The sequence below is a fragment of the Cuculus canorus genome, chromosome 14 (assembly GCF_017976375.1).
Source record: "Cuculus canorus isolate bCucCan1 chromosome 14, bCucCan1.pri, whole genome shotgun sequence".
Taxonomy (NCBI): domain Eukaryota; kingdom Metazoa; phylum Chordata; class Aves; order Cuculiformes; family Cuculidae; genus Cuculus; species Cuculus canorus.
The window spans coordinates 5,293,002-5,303,463 of NC_071414.1; the positions used below are offsets into that span (position 1 = coordinate 5,293,002).

The window sequence follows — 10,462 nt, forward strand, 5'->3', positions numbered from 1 at the left end:
GCTACAGCAGAGTTACAAGCAGTTATGGAAGAATGAATATGAACTTTCTGCAGGTAAAAATTTCCAAGGACACAACAAAGCTCTTCGGCTCCTGAAGGTGCCTTTCTCAGGAAGGACATAAAGCTATGCCATATGGAGGGGAAATGCATGCACTGCAAGCTCTTAGGGTCTCAGAAACAGGTTAGAATTGATGAGCAATGTGGCAAGTTGTTGCCGTGGGGACAGATCCCTCCTTTCAATTCTGGCTGAGCAGTGTTGACTGAGAGTAGCTCTTGGCAGTGGCTTATTGCAGCATTCTTTGTTTTCTTTACATAATCATAAAGAAGATTTACATATTATTTCTTTGCCTTAAACCAGCTTATACATTGAGCAATGACTAGAGGAAGCGTGCTAGCAGTTTTTTGCATGATGAAACCTGAAAGGAAGAGGGATCCAAAATGACAGCACATTTCAGGCAGATGATAGAATGCATTCCATCAGCTGAGGGAGAAGAATTACAAGGAGTGAGTGAAGACTCAGAGCAAAACTCCAGCCTGAGAGTCCTAAAAGGTAAAGGGCCTGCAGCCCCTGTGATTTAAGGCAGAGTAAGCACCTGGGAAATCACTTGGACATTAAGTTTTGAGTAGTTCCTGTACTGCTTCTTATAGCCCTTTGAGTCTGGTTGTTCAGCCAGTTTTCCACCTACATATTCACCCTGTATTTCACCAGTTTGGCTCTAACTTAACTGAGAGATTATATCAAAGGCGCTTATATCACTTATATCTAAGGTCAGGATAAACAGCATCCAGTTCTCCTCCCTTAGCTACAGAGCCAGTGATCACAGCTGTCGGGTCAGCCGGGCAGTATTTGCCCTAGGTGAAGCCACGCTGTTCCAATCCCTGCTGTGTCCTTCATGTGCCTGCGTGTGCCTTCCAACAAGCCTCGCTCTGTGCCATCCTGGGCACTGGGGGGGGCTGACCAGCCTGCAGTACCCCACATACACCTTCTGGAGGACAGGTGCGGCGTTCACCTGTCTTCTGCCATGAGGAACCCTCCTTGGTGGCCATGACCTGCCGGTGGTCAGCTCTATCCTCACCCTGGCCTCACATCACATGTGCGCAGCCAGCTCCAGGGCTCCTTAACTGTTCTCCAGTGGGGAATGCCTCATTCCCATCATTTCTGCTTCTGGGCTTGGGCAGCTGAAAGCCTGAGAAGTGAGAAGCTGAGGCGTGTTGCCTCAGACACTGACTGCTTGAGCCTTTTCTGTGTCTTCTGTCACTAGGGATCACGGGATGAGGCACGTCAAGGCAAATGGCCCAGAGTTTTGTCCAGGGATTGGTGGCAGCAGAGGGAGACAAGCCTGGTAGCAGCAAGGGAGCATGTGTTGCTTGCCAGGGAATGTAAGGAGAGGCGTTTTGCACATTAAATGCAAAGAGCTAATACCCTAACTGGTGGCTTTACAGATATGGGGGGGGGCAGGGGTCACTGGAGGAACTGGCTACAGCAAATTAAGTTTTAATAGAAGTACTCCGAAGTCAGCATTGTTAACCTGGAAACAATGCTAGCTTTTAACTCCAGAACTGATGTCATCTGCAGTATTTGAGTTTGCAGCCCCTTACCGTTTTTCCATTATGACCAATTTATTATAGCTCAGCCATCCCCTTGAGGTCGCTGGCAAGGTCCTGCCAGAGGCCACGCGTCCCCACAGTCTGCTCATGACAACAGGAACCACAGCATTCTGTATTTCCTCACTTTGGGTAAATCCACTTCTTTCCAGGACAATCCCTAGCAGTCCCCTCGCCTACTTCTCTGTATCTTCTTACTAGAAAGGCCATTCTCTTTCAACATTTCAGGCTGATGGATACACTGGAGAAGTGTAACCTCTTGTCGGGGGACGTTGAGAGGTTTTGCTCAGTTCTGTGTTTAATTTCCATTGAGTTGCTTGTCACTTAAAAAGTGTTCCACAATGGGATAATCCAATTTAAAACCTTAACCCAGATATACAGGCTTATGGCTGCTTAATAGCTCGGAGAGCAGCCTGCCATCGGTGTCGTGCTCCCTTTTCTCAAGGGGCTGTATTACATGTATAAAAGGCTGTGAATCTTTTACAACCCAGATGTGCCCAGATATGCAAATTATTGAGTTGTCTCTGTTGGACTCTGTTTATGCACTTTTTACATCACAGGCTTTTTCTTGTTTGCTATCTGTGGAGAGGCGTTGAAGTCACTTAATAGTAGACAATAAGATTTCCTAGGGAACATGTGGCAAGTACAAGGACTTTCATCAGTAATTCAAAACTAAGAGGAAAAGGCACTATTTGTTAAGAAAGGCTTTTCAGATCACCGTCGGAGAGCTGCACACTGGGTATGGGGAACGCTGTTTTGCAGCCGGCTCTGGGACTTGTGACAAGGTTTGTGCTGGGCAACTCAAACCACCTCATGGACTCCTCCTTTCCTCCTTCCCACCAAGTACATTGCTCTTAGTTGTTTGAACCTGGTGAAGCAGATGTTTTAGCAAAGGATTTGCCTCTCAGGCTAACGGCATGCCTACATACTCCAAGAGTAAAGCACATTTTCTTTACTGGAAAGGATAAAGTGGGAAAGCCACAACCCAACCAAATGAAAACCCCATGGTCAGAGAGACTCTGAACTTTGTAGCCTTGTATTAGGGGCATAACAAGAGTCCAAAATCTCATGAACTGGTCTCTTTTCTGTCCAATACATTTATAATTTATTTTTAAATTCCAATTGATATGCTTTTCAGTTTGAGTTATTTACTGGCAGCCAGTTTTTTAATTCACCATGTTCTGGAAACCAATCTGCTTTACATCACCTGCCTGCCCTTCCCAAATTCCTCCTTTCCCGTGTGGGGGCTCACAGACAGAGCCTTGTGGCCAGAGTTCCCGTGCCAGGCTGAGGTGCAACATTGGTTGCTGATCTACTGGGAAAGGTGATGAATTTCAAAGCTGAAATCGAACTTTTTGCTTATGGGATCAGTTCAGAAACCCTCCAGCCTCTCCAGCCGCTGTGTGCACAAGGGGTAGAGCTGACAGCTGGAGGCTGTGGCTGTTTCAGCTTTTTTCAATCAATCATGTTATTACCTCTGAGTTGACATCCCAGTTGTCTCTGGCATTTTATGGATATTTGTTGGTCACCTTCAACTGGGACCTACGTGAGACAGGAAAACCCTTCAGTCCTGCAGTTCTCATGCCCTTTGAAGATTAGGATTTGATTCTATAACCCATGAAAACTGTGACACGGAGAATGATGGAGTAAAAAACCCTCAGACAGATAAATATTAAATTCTGCTATGAGACAGTTTTAAAAATCACTTCCAGCTTCCACCCAGAATGAATACATCTTCCACCAGGAATGAATGCATCTTCCACCAGGAATGAATGCGTTGTAGATGCTATAAGCATGTTTCACACCAAATGCTGCTGCGCTTTTCTCTGCTGGGGTGAGAGCAGGACATCTGGGGACCTCACAAAATCTGTGTGATTTTAAGGTCTCCGTTTTCAGCTGCTCTTCTCCCATGTGCTGGGACCTGGCACGGAGAGGGGGAGCAGGCAGAGGGTTGCCAATGCAAACAGCTCTGCTGCCAGACCAAGAGAGGAGCTTTAGGCAAACATTGCAGCATGCGGGAGACTCCCTCAGCACACAGATACGGTTACAAAGCACTCCATGGTGTGTTCCAGCCCGGGAAATTGTTGCAGTATTAATTTTAAGCTGTTTGGTGACAGTTCTCTAGCTGTGGTTGCGCTTCAGCTCTGTGTCCATTTCCTCTGTATCAACTAACAAAGCCAGAATTAATCTTGACTCAACAATAACAGCTTATTTCCCTCCCGTGGCTCTACAGGCGCTGCCTGGGTGTGGCGTTTTCTCCTGTCTACAGCTGGATATGACCTGTTAGGATGGGCACAGGAGTCCCCTCTTGCCTGTACCCCATGACAGTGACATGAGATGCTCGTCCCATGTGGTTTTGTGTCATGTTTTTCTTTAACTTCTTCAGTTCTTACGAAATCTGGAAGTGAAGTCTCTTCTATTGAGATTTCCTTCTATTTTCAGTGCTTACTTCCCAGTTTTCCAGAACTGACAGCGGTTTGGGTGGGGAGAAAATGTTTTGAATCTTTACCTTTCATTAAAAAAAAACCCCAACTTCTTGCTGTTAGGGATGGATCTTAACTCAGACCCTGACACACCGCATCCATGGAAGTGGATGCGATAGAGCTTTGTATTCTTATCTACATTAATGCAACCTCCTGAACTGCTTTGATACCGACGGAATAGTGATTCTGGACTTAGACTGCTGCAATAATTATCTGAGTTGAGTTTATGTGTTCCTTAAAGTGTGCATCCTGTAGATATATTATCTACAGGATAATGTCTGTGTAAATATATATTTGTATATATTTGTAAATATATATTTGTAAAGCAAATACTGAACCCCAAGCCTGGCCCTTAGGCAGGCGGCTTGGTGGAGAGTGCTCTTTCAGTCGAATTAGCAAAGGTGGTATAAGCTCTTGGTTGAGTTGGTATGAGCAGAGCTTGCACACCTGAGGGAGGATGAGGAAGCTCAAATGGAATTATCATTAATGTAATAATGGTAATTAATGCATTAATGGTAATACCCTGGTATTTTGAGCAGTGTCTCTGTGCCATCGAGGCTGGATTGTTCCAGCCAGAGCAACCAGTGCCCTGCAGCAAGAACAGCGGAGGGACAGGAGAGAAAACCAGTGGTCTCTGCAAAGAGCATCAGTAAAGGAGCAGCAGCAGGATAACGAACATGCTGCTTGGGGGCGGCCAGATAACGACTGTGCACACCATGTACACACTCCTCGTTAGTATAGTGGTGAGTATCCCCGCCTGTCACGCGGGAGACCGGGGTTCGATTCCCCGACGGGGAGGTTGTGATGTATTTTCCTGTCCGACACGCGCTGGGTTTTTATTTGTTCTTCTGTCTGTCGTGTATGGGATACAGAGCAGTCCTTTGCCTCACCCGCACCCTTCCCTGCAGCCCTCTGCCTCACCCGCACCCTTCCCTGCAGCCCTCTGCCTCACCCGCACCCTTCCCTTCCCTGTGTTATCTGGGCGAGTGCCGGAGCCACCAGTACTATAGGTTGGATACTGGGAAAAAGTTCCTCACTCATTAGGTGCTGGAGCACTGGAACAGCTCCCCAGGGAGGCAGTCATGGCGCCAAGCCTGGCAATATTCAAGAATCGAATTGGACGGTGCCATACCAAGGAAGGCTGAGAGAGTTGGGCTCATAACACCTGGAGAAGAGCAGGCTCAGAGGAGACCTTATAGCGACCTTCCAGTACCTGAAGGGGCTACAGGAAAGCTGGAGAGGGGCTGTTCATAAAGGCTCATGGGGATAGGATGAGGGGGAATGGGTATAAACTGGAGAGGGGCAGATTTAGACTGGACATTGGGAGGAATTTCTTCACCGTGAGAGTGGTGAGACATTGTCACGGGTTGCCCAGGGAAGCTGTGGCTGCCCCATCCCTGGAGGTGTTCCAGGCCAGGTTAGATGGGCCTTGGGCAGCCTGAGCCAGTGGGAGGTGCCCCTGCCCATGGCAGAAGGGTTGGAACTGGATGATCTTTAAGGTCCCTTCCAATCCAAACTCTTCTATGATTCTGTGATCTCACACACGTGGGGTAAATCTTGAGGCTGTCCTACGTAGGGGTAGGAGTTGGATTTGGTGATGCTTGTGGATCCCTTCCAACTCAGGTGATTCTGTTATAGGGAACAGGCCATTGGTGGTGAAAAGGACTGTGGCACTGCGACAGAGATGCTGAAGGCATCCCGTGAGCGTTGGGCACAGCTTCTGGAGCCAGCGCCGTGGGTTCCTGTGCTCCTTGGAAGGATGGTCAGTTATCAGAAGCCTTCATAGTGCTGCAGAACGAATGCTGCCTAACAGAGGCAGTAATATTCCCCTAAGGAAATTCCTCATGTAGCTGCCTCTAGTGCCTGTTCTAGAAGAATGTCTAACCTTAATTTTAAAAACTAATTAATCACAACCCTTGATAGTTTGTAAGAGACTTAAATGCCCTTATTGATACAATTTGGTACCTTATTTCAAGTGTGTAGTTCCTTATTATCATCTCCATTATTAAATTTATAAGCCAAACATCAGAGGGATTTAAATTTTGACTAAAACACATTTTTGAAAGCAAACCTTCACCTGAAAACTTTGTGTTTTTTTTTAACCAGCCCAGCAAACATATATGACTACTAATAGTTTGAAGAGGTTCTTCTAAAAGAAGAGCCACCCCACTTCAGTAGAATGGCTTTGTCAGAAGTGAGCCGCTCACTGGGAAACCTGCGTGGTTGCCTCTGCTTTCGGAGCAAAGCCTGGTCCATGGCACGGTGGCTTCAGGAAGCCGCTGAAGTTGTTACGGCAGATCCAGCACTGACATTGGTTCCAGGCTGGATGCTAGGAACAGAAACAGCGATTGCTTCTGTTGTGAAGCCCAGAGAGAGCTGTACAAAAACCCTTTGGTGCCAGCCTGTGGGTGTGAAGGAGCATCACATGGATGTTGGCAGGCTCCTGGTGGCTAACAAAGAGGGGCTGATGGTGATGGGTTGTGTTTCGGTGGCTGCCACCTTCCACATTCGGGCACTAATCCCGCTGCCTCTTTTAGAGTTTCCTTACTTTTTCTTCCAGAGTTTTCATCGTCTTTGCAGGTGGTGACTAATACTGGTACGTGGGACTGAAAATGTGAGATTCTGGAACTAAAACAGGAAATCCGGGCCGGGGCAGCTGCAGGAGCCGCTGGCGCGTGGGCATCTCCAAAGCACCCACCCTCTGAGTCACAGGCTGCTTGGCAAACGTCTTGGGGAACTTTCAGGGAGAATTACTAAACACTTTGTACAGAAAAGAAATACTTACATTTAAGTTTCCTAGTGAGCAAGTGTTTGGTTGTTTTACTCCAACGAATGTTTCTGCAATAGGTGTCACATCTATAAGCCCAGGTCTAGAGGTTCTCCTTGAAAACCTGATGCCCCTCTCCTATGCTTGCAGGGGTTTATCTAGCTCTTCTGGAGCAATGAAATCCAAACCTGCTTCGATCACAATGTTAGTGATCATCTTCTGGTCTGTGCCACCTTCTGCAACTCTTTCTCCTGGAAGTGGTGGTTGGTTCCAGGTGGACTTCACTGGGAGGCTGAAACCGCTGAAGGAGGAAACCTATCTAAGCTTAGTGCTAAATTACTTACATTTGGATAAAATATGGTTTAACAAAATGTAACAATCTAGATGGTATGCTGGGATACCTGCTCGACTTGGGAGAATTTCCATCGCTGCTGGAGTTTGGGGCATTCTTTGGGTGTGCCCTCACCCTGCAGCCCACCACAGGCGAGGGCATGGAGACGCTGCGCCCCTGAGAAACCTCGACCAGTGTCACAGTGACAACCAAGAGCAACAAGTAAAGAGCTGGTTTAGAGATTACTTTTCATGAATAGATGCAATATTGAAGGTAAAGTTGGGTTTCACACTTCATGGGCTCTTGTTTTCAGGACACGCGGTTTAACCTCAAAAAGCTTGTGTTAAAATGCAATTGGTTGGCACAATAAGGCTTTTGGTCACGCCTGACAATATTTGATTAACACATCACTAGTCTCTGGTCACTTCACTTACTGGATTGTAGGATGTGGAACAGGTTTTTCCAAATCAGAGGTTTTCAACAAAATACTAAAAGAGATGTCCCCGCTAAGAGCCTCGTGCCCGGTCACCGCAGCTCACGCGGGTGGAAAGTGTCGCTGGAGAATAAAAATCCAGTGCTTTTGGAGAGATTTCTTAACAACTCTTTCAAACTCTGCATGTTGAAGTAACGCTTGTCATTTACATGTCTATTTGAAATATGATTCTGGTTTACAGTATCACTCATTATTTCATCCAAATGCCCGTGTTCTCTGAAGAAATACAAGACTGCTGTCCTACCCTGTCTCCTACTCCCACGTACTGTTGTTATCAACAGTATTTTACTCAGAGCAAGTATCTTTTTCAGGCTCTAATAACCTGCTTCTCAGCTCTTCGTGCTATGTCTTCAGAGACACAGGGATCCTCTTGAGCTGTCACTTTTTAGCCTGGAATAGCCTTATACTTGTGTCATTCTAAGACTATGAAAGCTAAAGCTGGGGCTATTGTCATAATATTGCCCTTTTAGAGAATTTCCTGGGAAAGTGACAGCACCTTATTTTAAAAATAAATTAAAGAAATATTCCTTCAGCTCTAGACTCTGCTTTGCCTGCTCATTAGCTGTGGATAAGCTTCAGGTATATTCCTGCAAAACGCATCCTCATTTTTTTACACATTATTTTCTAATCCCTATTTTAAAAGAAATACATATTTTAAAAAGGCTTTTTTTTTCACCAAGTGACTCCCTCATGTCCCCCCAGAGCAACTTTGCAGCATGTTGCACGCCATTCCTCAGCACACAGGAATTGCTGCCGTGGCTTTGGTGAGCGCTGCCTTGTTCCAGTTTCTCATCTCTACCTGCAGATCCACCTGACAGCCGGCACAGGCTCAGCACGTGCAGCCTGGCAGTGCACACAGCCTCGTGCTGTGTTTTTATCACGTACAGATGAATTCTTTGTCCAGTGGTGCCAGTAAAAGCACTTGGGAGCCTGACGTCCTGCACGTAAATGTGCTGGAAGAGCAGAGGGAAGTGTTGCAGATGGGCAATGGGCTATTCTGTCACCCTGGGCTATATGTACCCCTGCACCCGCAAACACTGTCCTTGGCAGAGTGATCAAGCGAACCCGCTGAAACAAGTTTTATTTGATCCTTAAGACTTAATAAAATCTTCCTTAAGCCACTAAATTGTTTCCATAAAACCTGCCGCTGCTCCTTTTAAGTCATCTGTTGTCACCCTTAGCCCCGGTGCTATTATTAAAGCAGGTCTGTGTTCCCTCACCGTAGGCACAGCCTGTCTGTGGTTAATACCAGTCCTTCTAGGGCAGCAGCTCCTGGCTCTCGCCTTTGGGCAAATCCAGCGGTTCTGGTTAACACCTGCTTAATGCCTCGTGGGGCAGCGGAAAGAAATGCCTCCAACTGCTGCTTACGTTGAAATGTTAGCACGTTCCCGCTAGGCTAGCTGAACAGCAAAATAAGGAGTTCAGTGCACTCTCGCTACTTGATGTTTTTATCACTTAAGGCTTGAGACAACTTGGAAATGCTTAAAATAGCGTGAAAATCCCTGTGCTGGCGCAGACTCACAGCCTCATTGGAAAGCTATCGTGAAAATCCCTGTGCTGGCGCAGACTCACAGCCTCGTTGGAAGGCTATCTGCTGTCCTCCTGGTGTAAAAGGTTCATATGTTCCACAGAACAATGCTGGTGAAGCAGAATCTTAAATGACCGCGTTTACATGACATTTACCATTCAAAAGGAAATCCATAGTTTAAGGGTGTCAGAATAACAAGTTGATAGAAAAATAGTAAGTCCACCAAGCAAGTATCCTGGGTTCAGTGGGCTCCTATAATCCCGCTGATTGCCACGTTTTTTCCACAAATGTATTAAAAGATTGTTTGTGTAAACTACAAAACCCTACCCTGTTGCCAGGTTCTGGGACTGTAACATATAACAAGCTGAAAAACTCTGAGGGAAGCAAGAAGGAAGCAGGGAGAAGGGTTATGGGAAACAGGTGAGCATCTGGTCCTGACCACAGCTCAGCTGTGGGAGCCACAGCTTGTCCCGGCACAGGGAGACAAAGGTTTGCAGGTTTATTGTGCCGGCAGGTGTCTTTACACAAACAAGCTGAGCCTGGTCCTCTTTTTAGCGGCTCTGGCTTTTTCCAGACTGCTTTTTTCCAGGCATTGATACCCCAGGCTATGCACTTGCTAGAGCTAAGCTGCCTTTTCCCTGCGGTTAAACGCCCGGTGCTGTAGAGGTACCAGAACTGGGCTCTGACTGCTGCAGTCAGTGGTTTGGGTTTTGCACGTTGATCCCTGAAGGTCTCTGGTCTTTGCTGACATTGAAGCGTGTGTTTCCTTGGCAAGAACTGGCCATGTCTGTCCTGTCTGTGACTCCGACGTTAGGTCCTACAGCTCTCCGGAGGCTTCCTGCTGGTGCCTGCTATCCCCCTTGGTTTGGCGTACAGGTTTGTGTAGTTTTGGAAATGACGGAGCTGAAATAGGAGATCCCAGCTGGAGCAACGGGAGGGGTGCAGCCCCACTGGAGTGTGGAGGGTCTCTCTGGTGGGTGGGAGGTGCCCATGAGACCGCCAGCAGGGGCTGGTTGGGATCACGGCTGCAGCGTGGGAGGACATTTACTCCTTTTGGTGTAATAAGCTTACAACAGGTGACCAAAGCCTTCCTGTGGATGTTTCAGACTGGTTCAACTAAAGGTTGAATTGCTCCCTTAATTTCTCTGTGAAGACTGTTCTCCAAAGGGACAGCTGACTTGCCCAAGAAAACACAACTGCCAATGTATCCATCTCCATTCCGTACCACAGTGCTGCTTGTTCCTGCCTTGTATAAT

At 47.0% G+C, this 10,462-nt stretch overlaps 1 non-coding gene across 1 annotated transcript; it reads left to right on the forward strand.

Moving 5' to 3' along the window:
* The first annotated feature begins 4,813 nt into the window (after nucleotides 1-4,813).
* Nucleotides 4,814-4,885, forward strand: TRNAD-GUC (transfer RNA aspartic acid (anticodon GUC)). The gene has a single exon. It is a non-coding gene; the product is annotated as a tRNA-Asp (tRNA).
* The last annotated feature ends 5,577 nt before the right edge of the window (nucleotides 4,886-10,462 follow it).